Source organism: Balaenoptera borealis, assembly GCF_965194805.1.
Source record: "Balaenoptera borealis genome assembly, chromosome: 4".
NCBI classification, from domain to species: domain Eukaryota; kingdom Metazoa; phylum Chordata; class Mammalia; order Artiodactyla; family Balaenopteridae; genus Balaenoptera; species Balaenoptera borealis.
Genome location: NC_138861.1, coordinates 118,409,383 through 118,435,673, shown reverse-complemented (window position 1 = coordinate 118,435,673; position 26,291 = coordinate 118,409,383).

The window sequence follows — 26,291 nt, the reverse complement described above, 5'->3', positions numbered from 1 at the left end:
GAGGAAGCAGGTGAGTGGCTCCGGGATGTTGAGAATGTTCCGCTTCTCAGTCTGGGTGCTTGGTTACATGGATAGGTTCCCCTTGTAACAATTCATCCAGTGGTACACATGATATATGCATTTTTCTGTATGGATTTTATATTTCAATAAAATGTTTGAAGAAAACAAACAACTCTAGGAAATCAATGATATGGGATTCAGTGACTTGGAAAAATGATTTCAAAGTGCTTAATAAAATATATGTAATAATAACATGGGATACAGATGTTATTAAAATAAAAAAATCTCTCAACAAAGGTGATTTTATTTATTCCTAAATTTCAGTTGCACTAGGGAAACAACCTCATGCAAACCCATTTTCTTTTTAAAAAATGAATTATAGTTCTCAAGTCAACCCAAAACTGGCTTGATGCATCCTGTATGGTTTTAATAAAGGTGCTTTTTGACAGGCCTTTGAAGATCATCTTAGCTGGATAAATAGCTCAGCCAAACTGTGGAACTGGTTTATCACTTTAATCAACTAGTTGTCCTTCACTAGTTCAAAGTTTCAAAATGCTGCCCCAATAGGGAATTTAAACTAATTGCTGATCAGTAGGCATTGATATGCAAAACTTTTTATTTAGACAGTTGTTGTTTATCCTCCTTAGTAATACAGAGGGTTTGGTTTTCCTTTCCAAATAAGCTGATGTAAGGAGACAATGTAACAGGGACCTCAGTGTCACATTAGGTGATGTGTATGTGTATTGGAGGAAGGGTGGGAATTTGGGATTGGGAGGAAGGCTGTCGTTCTGTTTCTTCTCCATGCAGTGGCCTTTTGGTGACTCCATGCTTTGACCTTGTTCATGAAAGCTTCAAACCTGTAGGGATTTGCAGCTTAGCAAGACTGATGGCAGAACAGGAATGACAATTCTCCCTTTTACTAACAGATTTCACTGAATGGGGAACTGTGCGTCAGCTAGCGTCCTGATCCCCATTCTCCTAGCTGAAACATATTGGTATGGATTCTCCCCTTCCTTAAAATAATCCCGGATGGAACGGAGACTGTCATGGGTCTGGGTGGTGACCTGTCTTCCTTATTAATCTCAGAAGGGACAACACCTAATGCTGTCCTATGAGCAAAAGGAGTCGATAACCCTGTATGTTGAATTAAAAATCCTGAAAGTAAGGAGGGCAAGAGACATTTTTAGACTAAATATTTCTAAATGTCATGTTGATAATGAAAATTACTATTATAAATCTAACACTTGTTTTGCGTTTTACCAATTCTTAATGCTCACTTAAATTCTCACCTTTTCTTTTTTTTAACAGGATTCTTTTTTTGAATTTTTATTTATTTTTTGCCTGCGTTGGGTCTTTGTTGCTGCAGGTGGGCTTTCTCTAGTTGTGGTGAGCGGGGGCTACTCTTCGTTGTGGTGCACGGGCTTCTCATTGTGGTGGCTTCTCTTGTTGTGGAGCACAGGCTCTAGGCGCGCGGGCTTCAGTCGTTGCAGCATGCGGGCTCAGTAGTTGTGGCACATGGGCTTAGTTGCTCCGTGGCATGTGGGATCTTCCCAGACCAGGGCTCCAACCCGAGTCCCCTGCATTGGCAGGCAGATTCTTAACCACTGCGCCACCAGGGAAGCCCGCATTTCTTTACTAATAGACAGTTCCAAAGTTTCCACTCAAATCTTCCCTGGGCTCAGGGAATAAATTGGAGCCAGTGTGCAGCCAATATTTTGAATTATGTAAACTATATTGAAGATGGTTCCATTAATTTCTTAAACCCATGTCAGGTAGCGGAAAACAAATTTGCATCTCGGATAGCCTTCCAAAAATGAGATATAGAGTTAGTGATTCCAGTAACTTAGAATAGGATGGTGTAAGATTTTCCTTCTTGGTTATTATGGATTACTGTTGTGGTGGACTTGTGTCTGTTTTAAGTAATCTTGTTGATAACAAAAAGTACATTGTCTGTTTTTAGGGTAGGGGAACCCATATGCAAGTTTTCAGATTTGACAATTACCTTACAAATATTAATGGCTACCAGTGAATGACAAATCAGTGTTGGAAAGGGTAATGAATCTAATTAAAATGAGCAAACTTATCCGCAAGTCCAGATCCCTGCAGACAAAAAATAGGATGGAGCACCCAGCACCCAGATGTGTCCATTTTCATTTTCAGCTAGCCTAAGAAATATGTGCTGTCCCAAAATTTCCATTGTCAATTTAATGGCAGGTTTAGAAATGCATAGCAACCTGAAGTAGAGAAAACTCAAAATAAAGTGCTTTTTTAATACTAGGGTTTCAGCCTGCAAACCCACATTTCCAAAAGTCATAATTCTTTGAGGCATAAAATTACAAAATTTATTGTTTATGATTAGGTTATGTAGCAAAAACAAACAAGCAAAAGAAAACAAATAAGAGGCCAACCAAACCAAAAAAGCATACTTGATTTTTAATGTTATATTATATCTTGACCATAGAGGGTAAAATGAAACTGACCATAAGCAAATGTTAATTCTAAAGTTGACATATCACTAAAGTGGAATGGTGCTTCATTAAAGACTTGTTTTCTATGAAAGCCGCCAGAGTGTAAGCACCTTAAAAGCAGGGTCTTTGGTGAATGGCTGTATTCCAATACCTGGGAGAATGCCTGGCTTATAGTACGCATTGGACAAGTAATTGGAATCAACAGATAAGTTTAATATCCCAGGTACTTTTGTAGCCACAGTCTAGTGAGAGTCACATAATATCTTAAAATATATATATATGTATATATATATACATATATATGTGTGTATATATATACATTTAGCAACAAAACTACTGGGTGGGTCAGGGAAATTTAAGCAAAGACTTGTACTGAAAAATAAGTGCATGTTTGCTAGCTGACTGATTGGAGAGGACAATATAAGTAGAAAAACAGGAGGCATAAAGTCATACAAAATGTATGGTGCAGGCAGTTTATATTCTGAAGCAAGAGCTTGTTGAAAGATTAAGAGAGGCAAAGAGGGAAGGTGGAGGAACCTGGATCGTTGAAATGAGGCCAGTTGATGAAGAAAATAGAAAAAAAAAAAAATGTTCTGCATTCTTCTACCATCATTTTTACCCCAGTAATTCCTCCCCCCTGCCCCCCACCCCTGACATCTGTGCCCCCAGGTTCTTTGTTCCATCCTGTAACTATGCATGAATTGTCCATCTTCACGTCATGAGCATCCTTTCCACTTGTATTCATTTTTTTTTCATTTGTACAACACTGTATTTGAATTTCTCTTTTTCATACACATGCTCACCACAAAACAAAAACCAACAACAACAGAAAAACTTAGTTTCTTTCTGATATCACACTGTTAACCTTCATTTCAAGGGGCACTCCCTCTGAGAATCCTCCCCGTAGGAATGCAGAGTTTTGCTTTGCTCTTTGAATCAGTTAAATTGTTTTTGTGTAATTTAATTTGTTCATGAAAGTTTTAATTTACTTTTTTCTTTCTTTTTTTTTTTATGGTCCCCATACCATTGAAAGCAATCTGTCTTCTGCTTCTGACTTATCTTGTGACCATACTATTCTCTAGGTCTCTCATTTTGTGGAACTGGGCCAGATTTCATCTTGTGCATGGCTTCATAGTTTTCCATTGAAGTATTTATTAATTTTTTTAATCCATTTACCCACGGGTGGACACATCTGTGAAGGACTGTACAAACCGGCTTTTCTTCTAGAAATATTACAGATTCAGGTCTTTGCTTCTGGTCTTAATTGGTATGGAGTTGAGTTTTGTGTTTGGTGCAAGTTACTGATCTAGATTCTTTACTTTTAAAGGGAATTCTCAAAATAGATACTAATAAAATACAAAGTACTCCCTGGCTGTTTACTACATGACAACGGTAATACAAAAGACACATAAATCAGCATCCTGATTTATATGTAGCACAGGATGAGCAGTGAGGAGACCTTGGTGGGATTTTCTGTAGACACTGAAAGCCTGAATAATTTCTGTGTTCATTCTTTACCACAATATCTTCCAGTTTTATGAACCGGAGAAAAGTGCACCATATTAAAGGTAGCATTCCCATAGCGTAATTACTTGTGTTGGTGTTCCACTTGTGTTCTAAACCTCATCCCCTCTCACCAATTTAAGGATAACACTTCAGGAATTCTCTTGTTCCTGCATCATAATTTTTAATCTTTCCACTAGCCTGACTTGATATTCACAGCAGCCTAAAATCATGCTGTAATGTCTTCCATCTTATAAAAATTCTCTTTACTTATCCTCCTCCAGCCATGACCCCATTTCTCTTTTGCACTTCATAGCAAGTTTCTTCAAAATGATGTTGAAAAGAAGCCAGTCTCCAAGTCATCTTTAATTCTCTCATAAACCCATTCCACTGTTTGAGTACAACTATATCCATATTATCAACATCACCATGACCTCCACATTTTTAAATTCAAAACTAATCTCAGTCCTTATGTCATTTGACCAATCAGCAACATGACACTGTATCATTTTTGTGGGAAATACTGTTTTGGGACACCGCTTCTTTTTGGTTATCCTCCTGTCTTACCTGACGTTCATTTTGGTTTCCTTTGTTGGCTTCTTATCTAATGTTTTTAATCTCTAAATGTTAAAGTGCATCAGAGCTCGTCCCCAGACCAACTCTTCATCTATACGAACTTTCTAAGTGACTTTATACAGTTTCATGGCCGGATCTCAAATTCATGTTTTTAACCTAACTTCTAGTATGAATGCTAGACTTTGTGTGTAGTTGTATATACTACTCTCAACCCCTTACCTTCACTTGCATGTCCTGTTACATATTTATTGTCTGTCTTCTCTTCAAGAACATAAACTTCATGAGGACAGAGACTATTTTATTCATTGCTATTCCCAGCTTTTGAAACTGTCTAGCACAGAGTAAGCTCTCAGTTTGTTAATATGTTACTGCTTTGTCAAATAAAATATATGCCTACACAGTACGTGTTCTAAAGAACCCAGGCCCATAAGAATGTTTATTTCAATACTATTATGGAAGCAGGAAGGTGAAGGCAACTTGGGTTGGATGGAAAAAATGTAGTGGATGGAAAAAATGTAGTGGATGAGAGAGTGGATGGAAAAAATGTAGTGGATGATCATTATTGATATCAAAAGCGTCAGCTTAGATGTTCACATAGTTACATGGATAGATATTAAAAATAATTCTGAGTAAAGACAATGTAAAAATCATAAATATATACATTATATATGTATATAATCATTCGATTTATGTAAATTAAAAACACATGCACATAAACCAACAATACATTTTGTTAGTATTCATCTAACCAGAAAGGTATACATTATACACATTAGAATGGTTGTTTATGAGAGGAAGGGGAAAGGAGAAAGTTATATGGTAAAAATGAAGAGATAAAGGAATGAATGAATAAATGGACAAGGTAGAAATTGTGCTTGGGCCATGGTGATAATGTGCTTTAAGCTGAGAAGTATGACTACCTCATCTGTCTGCAGCTGAAGCACAGCAGAAGGAAATAATGTTGAATAAACAAAAGAGGTGATATAGAGTCTACAAGTGATGGGTAGAGGAATGGGATAATAAAAAATGTCCCACCCCAAAGTGAAAGAATACTATTTATTCTCTTTGAGTTCCTCCACACAAAATTCAACATCTTGAGAGAGAGAATTTCATGAATCAAGTTTTGGTCACCTACATTATTCTTGACTGTACCAGGTTTTGAGAGGTAAAGACTGGAAAAACAACTCTGAAGGGAAAGTGGGGCAGGATCAAGATTTATCTTCTCACCCTAAGTGCTCACAGACTGGGAAAGAGCTTCCCAAAGTAAAACCTGTGTGCTGTTAGGAAGGGGGAATGAAGCTACATAGTTGAAAAATAAAACCACTAGAGACCTTATGATACCAAAATTTCCTTATTGATAACAGTTAGCAATGACCCTAGGTGGTTGTTGAATGGAATCCTTCTTGAAAAATTCAGTATTATTTGCCCTTGAAAAGAAATGGTACCAAAAGAGTTTCTAGTTTCCAACTATAAGTTGCATTGAGAGCTGCCCCAAATAATCTAAAGTTATAAAAATGATAATTTATATTCAGTTAGTGGAAACCAGGGGTACAGAAACCAGTGCATAGTTGAAACTGTTGCCAGCAAAAAGAACCCCAAGAAAACACACATACATGCAGCCTCTCTCCCTCTTTCTCTCTCTCTCTCTCTCACACACACACACACACACACACACACACACACACACACACACACACACACACAATTTCACTAGGTTAATAGAATAGCCAAGTTTGTAATCATGTACAATCTTAAGCTAATATTTTATTCTATGCATGTGTTTTCTTTTTATGGGAGGCGTAAATCTTTCAGAACGTAATTTTTTTCTTGTACAGTAGGCACCATTTTCCCAATTTTAATGAAATGATGACACCACTGATGTTTAAAACTCAAACTCTTTTTTGTGGAATTATATTTTTACATTGCTTCTCTTGTTTTTCTGTCTTGAAACTTTTAATTTTTATGATTTTATGTATTTATTTATTGGCATCTTTCCTAGGATATTTGGGGAAAGGAAACATATGAAGGGAATGGGGATTAAAATAAGACTTTTAAACTCCTAATAGAGATTTTTTAGAGGAGGTAGAACCCAAGAATTCATTCTTTCACTTATTTATCAAACATTTTCTAAGCATCTACTCTGTGCCAAGCATTGAGTTACACATGCTAGGTAATAGAAGAATGTAAGGCTTTAGAAAATCTTTTCTAGACACTATATGTCTATATTTATCTAAGTATATGTCTGTCTATCTATCGATCTATCAATATAGCTCCAGTAACATAGATAACAGCTCTATGCTTTATAACTCAGTCCTTGTTAACGCAGTTGGAAAAAAAAAATCCCATGATATCCTTAGATTTTGGATATAGAAGTCTCAACAGACTTTTCTCCTGATTTCCATTCTTTAATTTTTTAAAATTAGAATCTTTCCAAGCACTATTTCTACTCACTATGTGCCGTTATTCTCTTCAGTCGCTTTGGCAAAGCAAATCAAAGAAGGATCAGCCATTCCAGGCTTTAGTCTGAACAGATTGTCTGAATCTTCCACCTGATTGTCAGAGAGGAATGCAGGTTGCCTGCTTACCGAGCACCAGGATGCCACTCAACAACAGAACGTTGCCCTTGGGCTTTGAAATTAGGGCACCTGGAACTCCACAGATAATCACTGAACAGACTCTCAGAGACCACAAATAACCCCCTGGTCCTCTGCTCCCTCTGTTTACTTGCCTCTGAGTTATTCCATTACTTTATGTGATTTCTGACACCAAGCATCCATTCCTGTGATGCTGTGACCCTTGCCAAGTTAAGATAAATGTCTTCAGAGACAGCTGTTTTGCAACGTTCCATTTTAGATAAAGCTGATATTTGCTTTAGGACTTCTTTGTGGGAAGGTCAATATCATTTAGCTGGTTATATTCTTTTATTTATCAATTGGTTTGTTCTGAGCTTAGGGAAGGCACAGTTCCATCTGGCCTTAGCATCCTTCCAACCTGGGACTCTGTGTGTCTCATGGAATACAGAGCTGAGCTGGATGTGTTCCTTTCTTTAAAAATAGCTGCATTCTGGGCATAGATTACTATGGGAACATTTTTGGACATTTCACATTCCTCTCCAGTGGGTACCATAAAGTCATGGCCTCAAAGGCTTGCCAAGAACAGCTAACGAGTATCCACATGCCAGCCCAGAGGTGCTGTTCTTAGCATTATTTGGCTTGAACTCTGTGTTTCCCTCACTGGTTGTCATAAAGTATTCTGAAGCTATTCTAAGCATACTCTATTTTCACAATGCCCTTCCATGAGCCTTAGGTGACATGAGGCATGTCACCATGAGGCAATGGTGAGAGGTGAAACAATTATTATTAGTTTGTTTCTTTATTTACTTTTTAAGCCTATAGGCTTTGGGTTATGTTTAGGAGTTATTTATATAATGTTATTACTCAGGAATCTCCCTTTAATTGTTTAAAGAACAGAATGAGTGCTCAATCATCCAAAGACATAATGATATTAAAAAAACAAGCCTTGATCTGAAGTTTCAACTGTATAAGTCAAATGGAGGTTTCATTCATTTAGGCCAGTGTCCTCAAATTACTTTTCTTAAAACAATGTGTTCTTCACCTATCAAAGCTATTTAAAATATTAAAGGGAACTGTATACCATCTCACATCTATCTGTCTTTCTTTCTTTCTATCTCTCTCTCTCTCTCTCTCTGGTTGGTTTGCTATTCCTTTGTATTTTCCACCTGCATATATTTTCATAGAGTTATATGAAATTTTATAAGCAGCTTGAATAAATCACCTAGAGTTTTTCTATCAGGATTATGGCCAGAATAACTTCTCCAACTACCACTTGTACCATACTCTCACCTCTAACATCATATACCTGAATACATCAAAACAATGTGAGGTATTTTCCCTACAGATCCAGGAAAATTTTTTTTCAGGGTTTTTTCATTGTTGTTGTTGAGCATGGGCAGAGGATATTTACTGATGTGAAGATACCAGAATACTGGTGTTTTTTTATTGCTTTAACAAATAGAAGCTATGGTCACTAGGGTCAGAGTAGGTCTCCCTTGGAGACCATGTGCTGTCCTAATAAATTTAAAAATTGGAAGAAACTTCAGGGCACACAAAGACAGTGACAGATTCCAACAGCTTTACCCAGAGTTCTAGCCACAAGCAGAAATGCTGCAATATCCAGTGTGATGGTCTGGTTCTAATAAAACTAAGCCATCAGTCAACAGATATTTTTCTCACTGTCCCCAAAGTTTTATCTCACTAAACAACTTTTTGACTGTTCCTTAATTCTTGATCTCCAAAATATATGTCTCTAATAGACTGAGTGATTAGAACCATTTATTCTTTTTATCTTTGTATAATTTTCTGTACTTCTGTATACTTACATTTAGGAAACCATGCTGACAAATGACTTCTTATTACAGACTGCTTCTGTGGACTCACCAAGGATTGTGGTTGTTAGCGTTTTCTGTTTCATTTTGCTTTTTTTTTTTATCTTTGCAGTACATTGTGGTTGGTCACTGAGCCTTGAAACAAGTGGTAGGTGCAGTTTTAAAGTCTCCACAGCCTCCTAAAACAGCTGTAACTCAGAACTCTGTATACACTTCCTTGTACAACCAAAAGAACAATGACCCGAGTGTTACTCTTAAGGCAGGTGTTCCAACACAAAGAAGAAACTAGTAAAAAAAAAAAAAAAAAAAAAAAAAGAAACTAGTGATGGCTGGTAACTCATCCTCTCTGAACAAATGTGCTCAGGTCTTCTGTAGTTAAAGAAGACTTTCCTTTGACCGATTCTGTCCTCTCTTGGACCATCCAGGCTCTACATCCTGACCATCCATTCATTTCTAATTCCTTAGACTATGGTTTTTACACTGTTCATAGCAGGATTGCCACTCACCTGTGTCCACTTTGCTAAGTTCAGCTCAGTCCCACATCTCTAATTGTCTACTTCTTCACTGATTAGTTAGTGATAACTTCAACCATAATTTTTCTAGCCCCAGACTCATATTTTCTCTAAAATTGCCTTGTTCTTAAGATTACCTTATTTACTATTCCTCTGTTATGTTGGATATGACTTTTCAACCTTGTTCTACGCCATCCTCCAATCTTTCCCAGCTTTTTTCTAACTACACACAAAGACTATTTATTAACATAAGACACAACAAAAATGACAAGCAAAGCAAAACAAAACAAAATAAAATAACATACTCTGTTATTATTTTTAAAATTAACTGTTCTTCTAGGTAGAATGTGAACTTGTTGAGGGCATAGGCTTAGATCCACTTACTTCCTTAACATTTAGCACAATAAATATTTGTTGAGAATTCATCATCTTCATGTTTTTATCTCCTGACATATAATGATTAATACACATTAAAACAATTCTACAGTCTTTAGATTAATTTAGCAGAGATTATTAACATTTTTAATATCAGAAAGTTTTTGAGAATCTAAAGAAAACAATGTGCTCTCTCAGGAAAACAAGTGCATGCGAGCACACACACACACACACACACACAAAACCCTACCTCTCTACCCCTTTCTGTCTCGCTGTCTCGCTGTCTCTCTCTCTCTCACACACACACACACACACATGCACACAGTTACACATACTATTATTGCATACACTTTTTAATTAATTAATTAATTATTTTAAATTAATTAATTTATTTATGGCTGTGTTGGGTCTTTGTTTCTGTGCGAGGGCTTTCTCTAGTTGTGGCAAGTGGGGGCCACTCTTCATCTCAGTGCGCGGGCCTCTCACTATCGCGACCTCTCTTGTTGTGGAGCACAGGCTCCAGACGCGCAGGCTCAGTAATTGTGGCTCACGGGCCTAGTTGCTCCGCGGCATGTGGGATCTTCCCAGACCAGGGCTCGAACCCGTGTCCCCTGCATTGGCAGGCAGATTCTCAACCACTGCGCCACCAGGGAAGCCCTAATTAATTAATTTTAAACATCTTTATTGGAGTATTGCATACACTTTTAAAGCATTCCTGGATGCTCTGGGGTTCAGCTATGGATGCCAAGTTAAAGGTTACAGCCCAGTGGTTTTTATAGATAATATTTCAGTGTTATTTTTGTGGGAATGTTAAATAGTGATGTCAGGAAAGAAACGAGAACACTATAGAGAGGGAGAAAGGCATGGCATAAAGGAATGAAATGTAGGGGTAAAAATAGGGGAAGTAAGGGGAATAGGTGATAAGAGATAAAAGGACTAGAGGTGGCACAAAGTGGTCATGAAACATTGTTCATTCTCTAGGATCAAAGAGTTTCAGGATTTAGGCTGAGGTTTGAACTGAGCTTTAGACTGTGAAGGGGACCATGGTCCAAAACAAGGTAATGGCACCCTCTACCCTCTGGGCAATATGAGCCCAGAGAGAACAAGTCCTTGCAGATGTCATGAGTGATCAGTTTTCAATCTGAGATCATTGAATCTTAAGTCTGACTCTCATGAAGAAGGACTAGGAATATGGAGACACTATCAAGTCTGGTAGGATGACTCAACATTGAGTCCTAGTGACATGTGGGCTTTGGGAGAGGAAAACAGGGGTGTCTGTCACCCAAGAAGTTTACTCCCTGCATTCCATCCTTTCAGGTCTAACTGGAGTTAGAGGCTTCAGATGTAATAACCACTGGACCAGTTTTATATTCTTATAGTAATGAGAGTAATTGTAAATGTTTATTGAGAATTTATAAACCAGAAGCTAGGCTGAGTGCCTCACATGGATTATTTCATCGAATCCTCACAATAACTCTAGACTGTAAGAAAAATTATTTTTCCCATTGTGTAAATGGAAAACCAGGGATGGAAGAGATGAAATAGTTTGCCAAGGTCACAGAGCCAAGAGGTTCACGGCTTGGATCCACAGTGTCTGACATCAGGTTTAGCTTTCTTAACCACAACTATAAACTGACTTGAGACAGAGTTGCTGTAGCAGGGGCTGCTAGTGGTAGATGGAAGACTGCGATAACTGGCCTTAACACCCTCTAGCCAAGGAGATGTTAGTGATATAGTTGATTTCTTCTTCTCAAATTTTGAACAGCTGTGAGGTGTTTAGACTTCTGAGCCCAGTATCAGTATGTATAAATAACCCTAACTTGATCCCCTTTGATTTTATTTTTGGATGTCATAGCTTTGTCCTTTCTTTATTTTAGCTAAGCCTCTATTGCGTGTTCCCTGAGTAGCAGAACGATCCATTTCAGGAGCATATTTTATGCGATGCTGACACCAGCTGCTCCATGGAGACCTTCGGGTTCCTGCCAGAGAGTAATTGGCACCCAGGAGCAGACAGGCTCCAAAGCACCAAAAAGTGAACATGTTTCACAATAAGTCTTTATCTCACCATGAAAAAAGAAATTGTGAGAAGTCTGAGCAGCTATTCTCTAAACACACACACAAAAATTTATTATGCTAAAACATAACTGCCAAAAATGAGGACAACATAATGCTGATTATTCAAACTTCTTTAATATCCAGTGCTGGGTGATTTAAGATATTCAATTAGTATTCATTCATTCAATAGACATTTCTGAGCACTTTCTGTATGTTAGGCCATATTCTAGGAATACAGCAGTAAACAAAGATAGGCATAAATTCACACCTTAGTGGAGCATACATTGTGGATATAAACAGGCTTGAAAGAAGCAGAGAAAGTGGGGAAAAAGAGATCCATCATTTACCTCTTTTAAGGTTCCATACATTCCCCTGCATTAGGAAATTATACTTTTGGTGTCAGTTGATTGTGATGATAATGCCTATAGATTTGGAAATGTTTTATTTATTTTTTCGCAGTCATAATTACGTGTCTATGCATCAGAAATAGTCACACAAGGACATGTGAGATATCTTGATTTTTGTTTAAAGAAATTCTTGGTTTCTACATGGGTTGGTTTTTCTCTTGTGCAAATTTCCCCCATCGGTCCAAGACCACAGTTGAGATGACCAAATTAGACGATCTCTGGAGATTCATTCCAGGTCTGAGGGTGGAGTGCTGTCTTGGGAAAACTGCTAGATAGTCCCTGTTACAAGATGTTTCTAAAAAGCAGGACATCTCTCATTTGACTCATCTTTCCTATATTAGAATAGTTTTAGATAATTCAGCACATTTTCCTGAATCTTAAAATTATTAGAGTGCGAAAGGGTTCCTGAAATCTATTTTGCCTTTGTTCTATATTAGACACTTCTTTCCAAAATGGTCTCATAAATAATTTCTTTTTTCTCATTTAAAAGGAATGCAATTGAAGCCTTTTTACTTTTGTAACCAAGAAGAGTTAGACCTCACTATGCCTAATAAAAATGCATTACTATGTTCAGTATAATTCTGATAGAGTTTATGGTAAAAAAATACTTTAAAATAGGAAAAAATAGCTAACCTTATATCAGTTTTCTTGTATTTATCAGATTCTTGAAGAAAATCATACCAATGCTCAGACAATTTCTTGAAAATTTGAAAATAAAATAACATAGACTGAATCACCTTGCTTTGCATATAATGTCTGATAAATCATTATACCCTCCCTAAATCTCTCCAGGTGGATTATTTCCATAGTGCTTCAGAGTGATGATTGACCTTCAAATTCCTATCTCAATAAGGTCATAATTCAATAACACTAAGTTTTAAATCTCATGCAGCAGAAAAACATTGGTATTATCTTGTGCTTTATTGGGTGCAGACAGGTTTCCACTTAGAGTATTTCCATCTTTTTGAGAATTCACTTTTATAGAAGAGATCTGAGATGGACTTTAGGATTATTTGGAATGAAAAGATGTTTCTATAAAACTATATTATCAACCTGGCCTTTTAGATGAACTTGAAGTATTTTGCAACTAGAGAGTTTGATCTAATTGATTATACACAATATAACTGAAAACTAGGCAGCAGTAGCAGTTTCTACTTGAACCCTAACTATTAAATAAGCCCTAGGATTTTGCCTTTATTTAATCATTGGTTTCAATTCCTTGTCTTAGGACTGAGAGGAAGGAAAGGAAGAGAGCGTTGGCGACGTTAATCTAATATCAACTACAGGAACTTCCCTGGTGGTCCATTGGTTAAGACTCTGTGCTTCCAATGCAGGGGGCACGGGTTCAATCCCTGGTCAGGGGACTAAGATCCCACATGCCGTGTGGCATGGCCAAAAGAAAAAAAAATAAAATAAACTACAAATGAATCTGAAAAAATTAGGTCAAAAAAGAAGTAAGAGTAAATCCAAAATCGTTAATGAAATATTTTCACTGGGTGCAGAGTTCTGTTTTAGATGATACAAAAAATGTAAAAAATAAGTTCCTTCTCTTTCAGAAGTTTACTACAATATTATATCTGTATGGTGGTTGAAATGATAAAAATTCATAGAGAAAAATGTCACATATTTATTAATTCTTATTAGATTCCTAGACCTGTTATTTAACTATTAACAAGAACAAAAGACTTCTTAGGAGCTAAAGGAGAAAGAAAATAGGGAAAAGTTGAATCTGACGATTCTTGTGTCAGTTAGCTAAAGAATATATAAAGAAAATCTTAAAAGCAACTAAGGAGTAAATAGGGTACCTACAAATTAATGGCAGAGTGGGCATAAACATCTCAACAATAGCAGTAGAAACTTAAACATAGTGGTATGATATCTTTTAAAAGTCCTGAGAGAAAATATTCCTAACTTAGAGTTTTATACCCAGCAAAACTGTTCAGAGACAAAAGAGAAAAAAATTAAGAGAGAAACACTGAAAGAATATACAATCCTCAGAGTCTTTCTGAAAGGACATGTATAATTTGCATTTTCCAAAAAAAGGAATCTAATCCTAGGAGAAAGGTTTGAGAAGCAAGTGGCAATAGCAAGCAAAGATACTGGTAAATCTAAACAAGCATTGGCTATAAATGATAATGATGATAGTAGGAAGATGATGATGATAATAGCTGGGGATTCAAAATCAATGTCAAATTCAAATGCTAGACAATAATAAAATGTGTGAAGCTGAAGTAAAATCATTTTAAGGTGCTTTCATTAACTAGGAAGGAAAGACACTTTAGAGATTCAATCAGCAAAATCCAAACTGTGTGAATCTCTGCAGGATCTCTGGAGTCAAACTGCCTGGGTTCCCCACTTGATAGCTGTGTGACCTTGGATGACTTATTTAGATGCTCTATTCCTCAGTTTCTTTATATGTAAAATAAAGTTGATGATAACAGTACCTATTTCATAGCGTTGTTATAATGAGTTTGAGGCATATAAAGCATTTAAAAGAGAGTCTGACACTATGAGACTATCATCATATATATATAAATTCACAAGTAGAGGTTTGATTAAGATTAGTTATAATGGACTTTAAGGTCATTGTAGGTTCTTGAATAAGAGTGTGATATAATATGTGGGCATATAGCATGCCCACATATGAGGGGCACCAGAAAAATACCAACCGTATCTTTCTTGGTTTCAACACCTGAGGCAAATTAGATGTTTTACCTTTATTCTCAGATTTCACAGAGTGGCATCCTTGTTTTATGTCTCTTTTTCCACTTAGACAGTGAAATTAGAACTAAAGATAAGTTTGAAGCACATAATGTGATACCTTTACGAGGTAGGTTTTTGTATTTTTTAGTTCAAGGCAGTACTTATAAAGAAAATTTGAGGTGAAATAACACACATTAATAACTATATATTTTTTATATCTTTTCCTAAACCTATTTTAATGGAAAGAGCATCTAGATTACAGGGTAGCATCAAAATGAGTTGACATATTTTACCATCATGTTGTGTACTATCTTCTTTGGAATGAATTTCCATGTTTTTCTTCTCCAATTATATTCACTGTAATCATTGCTCTTGTAAAGAGCAAGGCACATTCCAGTCATAATGGCTCACACCTTAAATAAAAATTTTAATTTCTTTTATATTTTTAAATGTATTTCCTCAGATAATCAGGGCAAAAGGAGGTAAAGATGGATAGCTGTCCATAGCTAGAGGTTACTTCAGTTAGAAGGAGCTCACTTTTTAGAAAGAAGATCCCCTTGATTGGACCTAAACTTGAGGCATTTCTCACCTAAAATGATGTAGAAATTGCTTGTGCCCACCTGTTGTCTCTTCCTATTTTCATTTCTGGCCTCTCTTGTCTTGTTCCGAGGGCTGGGAACTGGGGACTGCAATTCTGCTCCTTGTTGGCAGGTGCTGGGACTCTTTGCTCTCTAATGTAACTTTTAGTGATGTAGTAGCATTGGCAGTTTACATTGTTCACCTATGGTTATTTCAACACGGTCTTCCAGGGCAATCTCTAAAACTACCTCCTCATTTGGTCTTGAGGATGGATTCCCTGGGGATCACTCTTTAACATGCCAATGGCACCCATTGTGTAGCCCTGGCTCTGGTTCTGAAGGGTGTTTTAAGTCAAACAAAATAATTCCATCGGGCTCTTTGATCTGATCCCATTTGGTCAGCTGGGAAAGTGAGCTCGCTCTCTTCACTCCTCTGAACCTCCAGGTTGGCTGCTGGCCCTCTAATGTGGTCTACTAATGCTGCAGGGTTCTAGCTCTCCACAGCTGCTTACACTGGCATTGGCCCCCATTCTGGCACGCTGATTTATCTCTGCTGGCACTGGCCCCATTCCTCTGGCTTTTGTTCTCAGCAGTGCTGCTGAGTTTTTCCCCTGACTCCTGGTGAACTCCCAAATGCCTCAGGAAGGCTGAGATGTAATCACATTTCAACTGCTGCCCCAATATGAAGTACCAATTAAACTGAGATGAAAAAGAAGGAATCGGCTCTCAGATAGAAAGCTGAAACCGGCATTTACTCATCTCTGAGCCATGGTAGCGGGAAGAAAATGACACACGCTTTGAGGTTTAGATTCTAAATTATAGCTTAGAGGGGTGAGGAGATTTGTTTTAGTGAGTGTGTAGAGTCAGTATGAGCTTTCATCTTTACGTTGTTAGGAATTGCTTGGAATTACTTATGAAAGAGTTGCTGAAAGCCCCCCTAAACAATGGGGAGTTAAATCCTATCGCTGAGGATATACTAAAACAGAAAAAAAAATTATAAAGCACCATGTATGAAAATCCCTTTCCCAATCCCCTCCAAAAAAAAAAAAGTCTCTTTTTTTTCCCACCGCAGCAGATCTTATTCTATTGCAAATCCATTTGTCAGAGACTGAATATACTCTACTGTACTTCAGCAAGGGATGACATATGCCACATGGTCTTTTGACAGTATTAAAATATCTGGTCAACCACAGGCCTCCATACTGTGGCTCTACAAAGCAAGCAGGTCACTTGAGGGAATTAGAGATGAACTGCCAATGACTGAACTTGGAAATGGAAGTCTTAAAAGAGAGGCAGAAACTTACCATTCACTTGGTTTCTGGCTTTTCTCAATAAGGTTGATTGTGTGGTATTTTGTTTTGTTTTTTCTTCATGAACTTGAGTTTAAACAATCATGAGGAACTGTCACTCCTTTTTAACATCACTAGCTAGTTGAAGTCAGTATGGTTAAGAAGCAAGGTGTACTAATGGCAAGTAAAATCCTATTTTCTTAAAAAAAATGCTACTAAAAACATTCTGTTCAAAGAAGGAACTCAGAATTGCAGAATTGTCCAATGAAATGAGGAAACATTGAAAAGAGGAAACAGTCTGTGGGATATAAATGAAAAGAGGAAACAATCTTTGGGATATAATTGAATCAATTATCAGAGGAAAATCTATAGCATTAAATAGCTATATCAATAAAAATTAAATGGATTAAACAGCCAGTTTAAAAAGCTAGAAAAGCAACAATGTAAATCAAAAGAAAGCATAAAGAAGGAATTGCTATAAATAAAAACAGAAATTAGTGAGTTAGAAAACAAAAAATAGTTCTAAAATAACATCAACCAATGCAAGGAATGCAAAATAAAACAACACTGAGATGCTATCTCTGTTCTACCTGACTATCAAACACTCAGTTTTGACAACTTTTTTTTTGCAACGCTACTACAAATACAGAATGGCACAACCCCTATGAAAGGAAATTTAGCAATGCTTAGCAAAAGTATGTATTTGTTTACTTTTGGATGCTGCAAACATCCCACTTGTAAGAATCTATCCCTATGATACATTGGCAAAGTACAAAAAGATTTATGCATAAAGCTATTAATTGCAACACACTTTATACTAACAAAGGATTGGAAAGACTCCAAATGTTCATGGTGGAATGAACTTCCATTTGTCAGCACAGCAGAGTAATATGCAAGTGTAAGAAGGAATATAAAAATCTCAATATAGTACTATGAGTGATGTCCAGGATATATTGTTAAAGGAAAGAAGAAAAATGGAGAAAAGTGTGTATGGCGTGTTACTAACTTTCTCAGAAATGGAAACAATATTGGTTACATTTAAAAATGGAAAATAAGCCATAAAAAAGGAATATGTGCCTAGTGGGTCACTTTTGGTAAGCAGAACTGTGCTGCAGGGTGAAGAGAGAGAGAGAATAGGCTAGAGGTGACACGGATGAACTCCTTTGAATATACTTTAAGTATTTGACTTTGGAACAATGTTAATATTTTATGTAATTAAAATATAAAATTAAATATTTACAAGTCCCTTAATATCAAAAAAAAAAAAAAGAAAATGATACAAATGAAACTGCATCCAGTTGGTTGCTGCTGTTGTGTGAGGGTGTGGTGGTACACACACAGAAGGACTCTTCGAAGTGACTTTAAAACACAGTAATTTGTATTTTCTTAGTGGAATATGTTATGATAAAAATAAGAGCAAAATAATTTCAGTATCTGTTTTTGGTAATCATATTTTTAGTAGTAGTTTGATATTATTGTATGTGATATGATGTATATTGTGGGATAGAACAGATATTGACATTGAAAAGTGAGTTTTATGGTGTGGTAAGAGGAGATACAGACGTAATATATGTGAATTGAAAAAATCAATATGAACTCAAGAGATATTTTATCTTTCTTAAAATACATGTTTTCTATATTTTCCCCACTGAAATGTCCCCAAACCCGATAGCATGGAAACCCCTTATGCCAAGATTGTACTCTCTGAATACAATTTTCCATTAATAGGAACTAGGATTCTTGGAGAAAAGAATGATTCTAGCTGAGGGTGGAAATGTACAGGTAAACCTGGAACATCTTGTCATACCAGGAGCAAGAAAACTGTTATAGACTACAGGGGTTGCATTAAAAGGATTCAGAAATCAACTTGAATAATCTCCCACTGGCTGAAGATGGGACTCTTTAATATTAATAAGGATAAAAACTGCGATGGATTGAAACATATATCTGTTTAGATCTGTGAATTCATAACAATACTTTATAAAAAACCCTTAAATGCTTTTGGAGGCTATTAGGAAAGTAACTCATTATTTTGAGAATTCATGTCATTAATTTCTGTTTTTATCTATATTAATTCTTTATGCTTGCTTTTATTTTTTTTTTTTAGTTCTTTTTTAAATTGAATTGTGGTTGATTTACAGTGTTGTGTTAGTTTCTGTTGTATAGCAAAGAGATTCAGTTTTATATAGATAATGTATATATATATATATGTATATGTATATATATATATTCTTTTTCATTTTCTTTTCCATTATAGTTTGTTACCAGGATATTGAATATAGTTCCCTGTGCTATACAATAGGACCTTGCTGGTTATCCATTCTTTATATAATAGATTGCATCTGCTCGTCCCAAACTCCCAATCCATCCCTACCCGACCCCGCCCCTTGGCAACCACAAGTCTGTTCTCTATGTCTCTGAGTCTGTTGCTGTTTCATAGATAAGTTCATTTGTGTCATATTTTAGTTTCCACTTATAAGTGACATCATATGATATTTGTCTTTCTCTTTCTGACTTACTTCACTTACTATGATAATCTCTGGGTCCAATCATGTTGCTGCAAATGGCATTATTTCATTATTTTTTTATAACTAATATCCCATTGTTTATATAATAACCACATCTTCTTTATCCATTCAATTGTTGATGGACATCTAGGTTGTTTCCATGTCTTGGCTATGGTAAATAGTACTGCTATGAACATAGGAGTGCATGTATCTCTTTGAATTACAGTTTTGTCTTTTCTAGATATATGCACAGGAGTGAGATTTCTGGATCATATGGCAACTCTATTTTTAGTTTCTTGAGGAACCTCCATACTGTTCTCCATAGTGGCTGCACCAACTTACATTCCCACCAACAGTGTAGGAGGGTTCCCTTTTCTCCACACCCTCTCCAGCATTTGTTATTTGTAGACTCTTTAATGATAGCCATTCTGAGCAGTGTGAGGTAGCTTTGATTTGTTTTATGCTTCTTTTGATTTATTTTCTTGTTATTCTTCTAGCTTTTTGAATTGAGTGTTTAATTTGTTTTAATTTATAACTTTTATTGATATAGGTATTTAATGCTATAAACTGGTGAATAAAAGAAAATAATTATTATCCTTTTTCTTTTCTATATGATCTATGCCTCAGGGTAAAAATGAAAGGGATAGAGGGATATGGATGGAACTTGGACTTCTTTGACTATATGTTGTTGCAAGTATTTGACTTGGGTACAAATAGTTGGATTACCAAATAATTTTTAAAGGAAGGTTTCTCTTTATAAGTCTATTCCAATTAATAAATAAAGAATAAATGATAGGACTTCCCTGGTGGCACAGTGGTTAAGAATCTGCCTGCCAATGCAGGGGACATGGGGTCGAGCCCTAGTCTGGGAAGAACCCACATGCCACGGAGTAACTAAGCCTGTGCGCCACATCTACTGAGCCTGTGCTCTATAGCCCACGAGCTACAACTACTGAGCCCATGTGCCACAACTACTGAATCCCATGTGCTTAGAGCCCGCACTCTGCAACAAGAGAAGCCACTGTACTGAGAAGCCTGTGTGTTGCAATGAAGAGTAGCCCCCACTTGCTGCAACTAGAGAAAGCCCACGTGCAGCAATGAAGACCCAATGAAGCCAAAAATAAATAAATAAAGTAAATAAATTTCAAAAAAATTAAAAAAAGAAGAAATGATAGAAATAGAATATTACCATTTTGTGAATCCCCCAAGTTAATGAATCTCAGCGATAATCATCAATGGCTGATAAAATCGCACATACAAAAAAGAGAGATAACCAGACATTGTGGATCTCCTGGTGGAAGTACACAGTGTCAGCAGTGAAGTCCCACCCCCTTACCTCTCCAAAACAGAAAAAAATCAAACTTGAATGTGATTAAGCCTCTGGATCTAACTACCAATTCATAAGCAATATGAGGGTTAGAAGAACATGATAAATGACACTGTGGAGTTGCAATCAGCAAAACAAGAGTGTTTGAAACTATACAAGACAAACAATCTGGTTAGTTTTTCTTAATAAATGCAAGGAAAAAAAAGAATCGGAGGAAACTCTAGATTAACAGATCTTAAAATATGTCAGTCAATTCATATACTGTATTTGAATGATGATTTAAACAAACAAATAGTACACATAATTGGAAGACAATCAGGAAAATGTGAAAACTGGCAAGATATTTGATCATATGAAGGAATTATATTAGGCATAATAATTATATTTTAGTTATGCTGAAAAAGAGTACTTATCTTTCAGAAATACATACTGAACTGTGATATGGTATTTGCTTCAAAATTATTCATTGAGAAGGGGCGTGGTAGTGAGTATAAATGAAACAATAGTGGTTATAATTATTGAAGCTAGGTGGTAGATTCTTATGCTATTTTCTTTATTTTTGATATGTTTAAAATTTTCTATAAAATGCATATAGAAACCTCAATATACAAAATACAATCCCTCAGTAAGTAATAATAATTCATGCTTTTAAAAATGTATTTACCTTTCAGTGAATAATATTAAAATTCATTCTACTGCAGAAAACACGTATATATATTCCTGGTTGTGAAGAAATTAGAAAACCTTCTTAAGACTATGCACTGCCTTATGAGGCAGATTTGGAACTTAATGGTGCCAGAGGTGTGATGATAAATGTTTAACAATCAGCTCTCCAAAATGGGGGGGGGGGGTAGTGATATGTGATTTGTAGCATTTGCTATTTTCCCTGGTGTAAATATTCCCACCAAGGCAGATTTCAAGGCTACCAACTTGACATCACTGGATATGGAAGTTGGAGAGATGTGCACAACTGGTTCTCAGGGCAAGCCAATATAAGCTGGCTCCAGCTTACTGTTTCATGGTCCACATTAAAAGACCTAGGAAGTCTTCAGACAGCTGTTGGAGCATTTGATGTTGCTGCCATCCCCTCCACATACACAGTTGGTCCCAGAGAGTCCTGCTCTGTTAAGCCATTGATCCAAATCTCTGGCTCCTTAAGTTGTATAGGACACCTAGCTGGGTGGTGACCAATTCAGTTTTTTGTACCGTGACTTTTCTTCTAGTATGCTGTGTGATCATCCATCAGATATTTACAGAATTTCTTTCTTTTAAATTGAAGTATATTTGATTTATAATATTAGTTTCAGATGTACAGCATAGTGATTCAGTATTTTTATAGATTATACTCCATTAAAAGTTATTACAGGATAATGGCTATAATTCCCTGTGCTATACAATACATCCTTGTTGCCTATCTATTTTTAAAAATATTAATTAATTAATTTTATTATTTATTTGGCTGCACCGGGTCTTAGTTGCAGGACGTGAGATCTTCGTTGCCAAGTGTGGGATCATCATTGCAGCACAGGGGATCTTTAGTTGTGGCATGCAGGAGCTTTTTCTTTAGTTGTGGCATGTGGGATCTAGTTCCATGACCAGGGATTGAACCTGGGCCCCCTGCATTGGGAGTGTGGAGTCTTAACCACTGGACCACCAGGGAAGTCCCTGCTTATCTATTTTACACATGGTAGTTTGTATTTCTTAATCCAGTACTCCTAACTTGCCACTCTCTCCTTCCCTCTCCCCTCTGATAACCCCTAGTTTGTTTTCTGTATCTGTTTCTGTTTTGCTATATACATTCATTTGTATTATTTTTTAGATTACACATATAAGTGATATGATACAGCATTTATCTTTCTCTGTCTGACTTATTTCACTAAGCATAATATTCTCTAGGTCCATCCACGTTGCTACAAATGGCAGAATTTCATTCTATTTTATGGCTGAGTAATATTCCTTTATATATATATAATATAATATAATAATAATATATTCTTTTATATATATTATAAATATATATCACATCTTCTTTATCCATTTATCTGTTGATGGACACTTGGGTTGCTGCCATACCTTGGCTATTGTACTGCTATGAACATTGGGGTGCATGTATCTTTTTGCTTTTTTGTTTTTTGGTTTTTTTTTTAACATCTTTATTAGAGTATAATTGCTTTACAGTGGTGTTTAGTTTCTGCTATATAACAAAGTGAATCAGTTATACATATACATATGTCCCCATATCTCTTCCCTCTTGCATCTCCCTCCCTCCCACCCTCCTTATCCCACCCGTCTAGGTGATCACAAAGCACCGAGATGATCTCCCTGTGCTATGCGGCTGCTTCCGACTAGCTATTTTATGTTTGGTAGTGTATATATGTCCATGCCACTCTCTCACTTTGTCCCAGCTTACCCTTCCCCCTCCCCGTATCCTCAAGTCCATTCGCTAGTAGGTCTGTGTCTTTATTTCCGTCTTGCCCTTAGGTTCTTCATGACCTTTTTTTCTTTAGATTCCATATATATGTGTTAGCATACGGTATTTGTTTTTCTCTTTCTGACTTACTTCACTCTGTATGACAGACTCTAGGTCCATCCACCTCACTACAAATAACTCAATTTCGTTTCTTTTTATGGCTGAGTAATATTGCATTGTATATATGTGCCACATCTTCTGTATCCATTCATCGTTGATGGACACTTAGGTTGCTTCCATGTACTGGCTATTGTAAATACAGCTGCAGTGAACATTTTGGTACATGACTCTTTTTAATTTATGGTTTTCTCAGAGTATATGCCCAGTAGTGGGATTGCTGGGTCGTATGGTAGTTCTCTTTTTAGCTTTTTAAGGAACCTCCATATTGTTCTCCATAGTGCCTGTATCAACTTACATTCCCACCAACAGTGCAAGAGGGTTCCCTTTCACCACACCTTCTCCTGCATTTATTGTTTGTAGATTTTTTGATGATGGCCATTCTGACCGGTGTGAGATGATATCTCATTGTAGTTTTGATTTGCATTTCTGTAATGATTAATGATGTTGAGCATTCTTTCATGCGTTTGTTGGCAATCTGTATATCTTCTTTGGGGAAATGTCTAATTAGGTCTTCTGCCCATTTTTGGATTGGATTGTTTGTTTTTTTGATATTGAGCTGCATGAGCTGCTTGTAAATTTTGGAGATTAATCCTTTGTCAGTTGCTTCATTTGCAAATATTTTCTCCCATTCTGAGGGTTGTCTTGTCATCTTGTTTATGGTTCCCTTTGCTGTGTAAAAGCTTTTACATTTCATTAGGTCCCATTTGTTTATTTTTGTTTTTATTTCCATTGTGCTAGGAGGTGGGTCAAAAAGGATCTTGCGGTGATTTATGTCATAGTGCTCTGCCTATGTTTTCCTCTAAGAGATTGATAGTGTCTGGCCTTACATTTAGGTCTTTAATCCATTTTGAGTTTATTTTTGTGTGTGGTGTTAGGAAGTGTTCTAATTTCATTCTTTTACATGTAGCTGTCCAGTTTTCCCAGCACCACTTATTGAAGAGGCTGTCTTTTCTCCACTGTATATTCTTGCCTCCTTTATCAAAGATATCGTGACCATATGTGCGTGGGTTTGTCTCTGGGCTTTCTATCCTGTTCCATTGATCTATATTTCTGTTTTTGTGCCAGTACCATACTGTCTTGATTACTGTAGCTTTGTAGTGTAGTCTGAAGTCAGGGAGTCTGATTCCTCCAGCTCCGTTTTTCTTTCTCAAGATTGCTTTGGCTATTCGGGGTCTTTTGTGTTTCCATACAAATTGTGAAATTTTTTCTTCTAGTACTGTGAAAAATGCCAGTGGTAGTTTGATAAGGATTGCATTGAATCTGTAGATTGCTTTAGATAGTATAGTCATTTTCACAATGTTGATTCTTCCAATCCAAGAACATGGTATATCTCTCCATCTGTTTGTATCATCTTTAATTTCTTTCATCAGTGTCTTATAATTTTCTGCATACAGGTCTTTTGTCTCCTTAGGTAGGTTTATTCCTAGATATTTTATTCTTTCTGTTGCAATGGTAAATGTGAGTGTTTTCTTAATTTCACTTTCAGATTTTTCATCATTAGTGTATAGGAATGCAAGAGATTTCTGTGCATTAATTTTGTATCCTGCTACTTTACCAGATTCACTGATTAGCTCTAGCAGTTTTCTAGTAGCATCTTTAGGATTCTCTATGTATACTATTGTGTCATCTGTAAACAGTGACAGCTTTACTTCTTGTTTTCCGATTTGGATTCTTTTTATTTATTTTTCTTCTCTGATTGCTGTGGCTAAAACTTCCAAAACTATGTTGAATAATAGTGATGAGAGTGGGCAACATTGTCTTGTTCCTGATCTTAGTGGAAATGGTTTCAGTTTTTCACCATTGAGGACGATGTTGGCTGTGGGTTTGTCATATATGACCTTTATTATGTTGAGGAAAGTTCCCTCTATGCCTACTTTCTGAAGGGTTTTTATCATAAATGAGTGTTGAATTTTGTCGAAAGCTTTCTCTGCATCTATTGAGATGATCATATTGTTTTTCTCCTTCAGTTTGTCAATATGGTGTATCACGTTTATTGATTTGCGTGTATTGAATAATCCTTGCATTCCTGGGTTAAACCCCACTTGATCATGGTGTATGATCCTTTTAATGTGCTGTTGGATTCTGTTTGCTAGTATTTTGTTGAGGATTTTTGTGTCTGTGTTCATCAGTGATATTGGCCTGTAGTTTTCTTTCTTTGTGACATCTTTGTCTGGATTTTGTATCAGGGTGATGGTGGCCTTGTAGAATGAGTTTGGGAGTCTTCCTCCCTCTGCTATATTTTGGAAGAGTTTGAGAAGGATAGGTGTTAGCTCTTCTCTAAATGTTTGATAGAATTTGGCTGTGAAGCCACCTGGTCCTGGGCTTTTGTTTGTTGGAAGAGTTTTAATCACAGTTTCAATTTCAGTGCTTGTGATTGGTCTGTTCATATTTTCTGTTTCTTCCTGGTTCAGACTTGGAAGGTTATACCTTTCTAAGAACTTGTCCATTTCTTCCAGGTTGTGCATTTTATTGGCATATATTGCTTGTAGTGATCTCTCATGATCCTTTGTATTTCTGCAGTGTCAGTTGTTACTTATCCTTTTTCATTTCTAATTCTATTGATTTGAGTCTTCTCCCTTTTTTTCTTGATGAGTATGGCTAACGGTTTATCAGTTTTGTTTATCTTCTCAAAGAACCAGCTTTTAGTTTTATTGATCTTTGCTAATGTTTCCTTCATTTCTTTTTCATTTATTTCTGATCTGATTTTCATGATTTCTTTCCTTTTGCTAACTTTGGGGTTTTTTTGTTCTTGTTTCTCTAATTGTTTTAAGTGTAAGGTTAGGTTGTTTATTTGAGATGTTTCTTGTTTCTTAAGGTAGGATTGTATTGCTATAAACTTCCCTCTTAGAACTGCTTTTGCTGCATCCCATAGGTTTTGGGTCGTCGTGTTTTCATTGTCATTTGTTTCTAGGTATTTTTGGATTTCCTCTTTGATTTCTTCAGTGATCTCTTGGTTATTAAGTAGTGTATTGTTTAGCCTCCATGTGTTTGTAGTT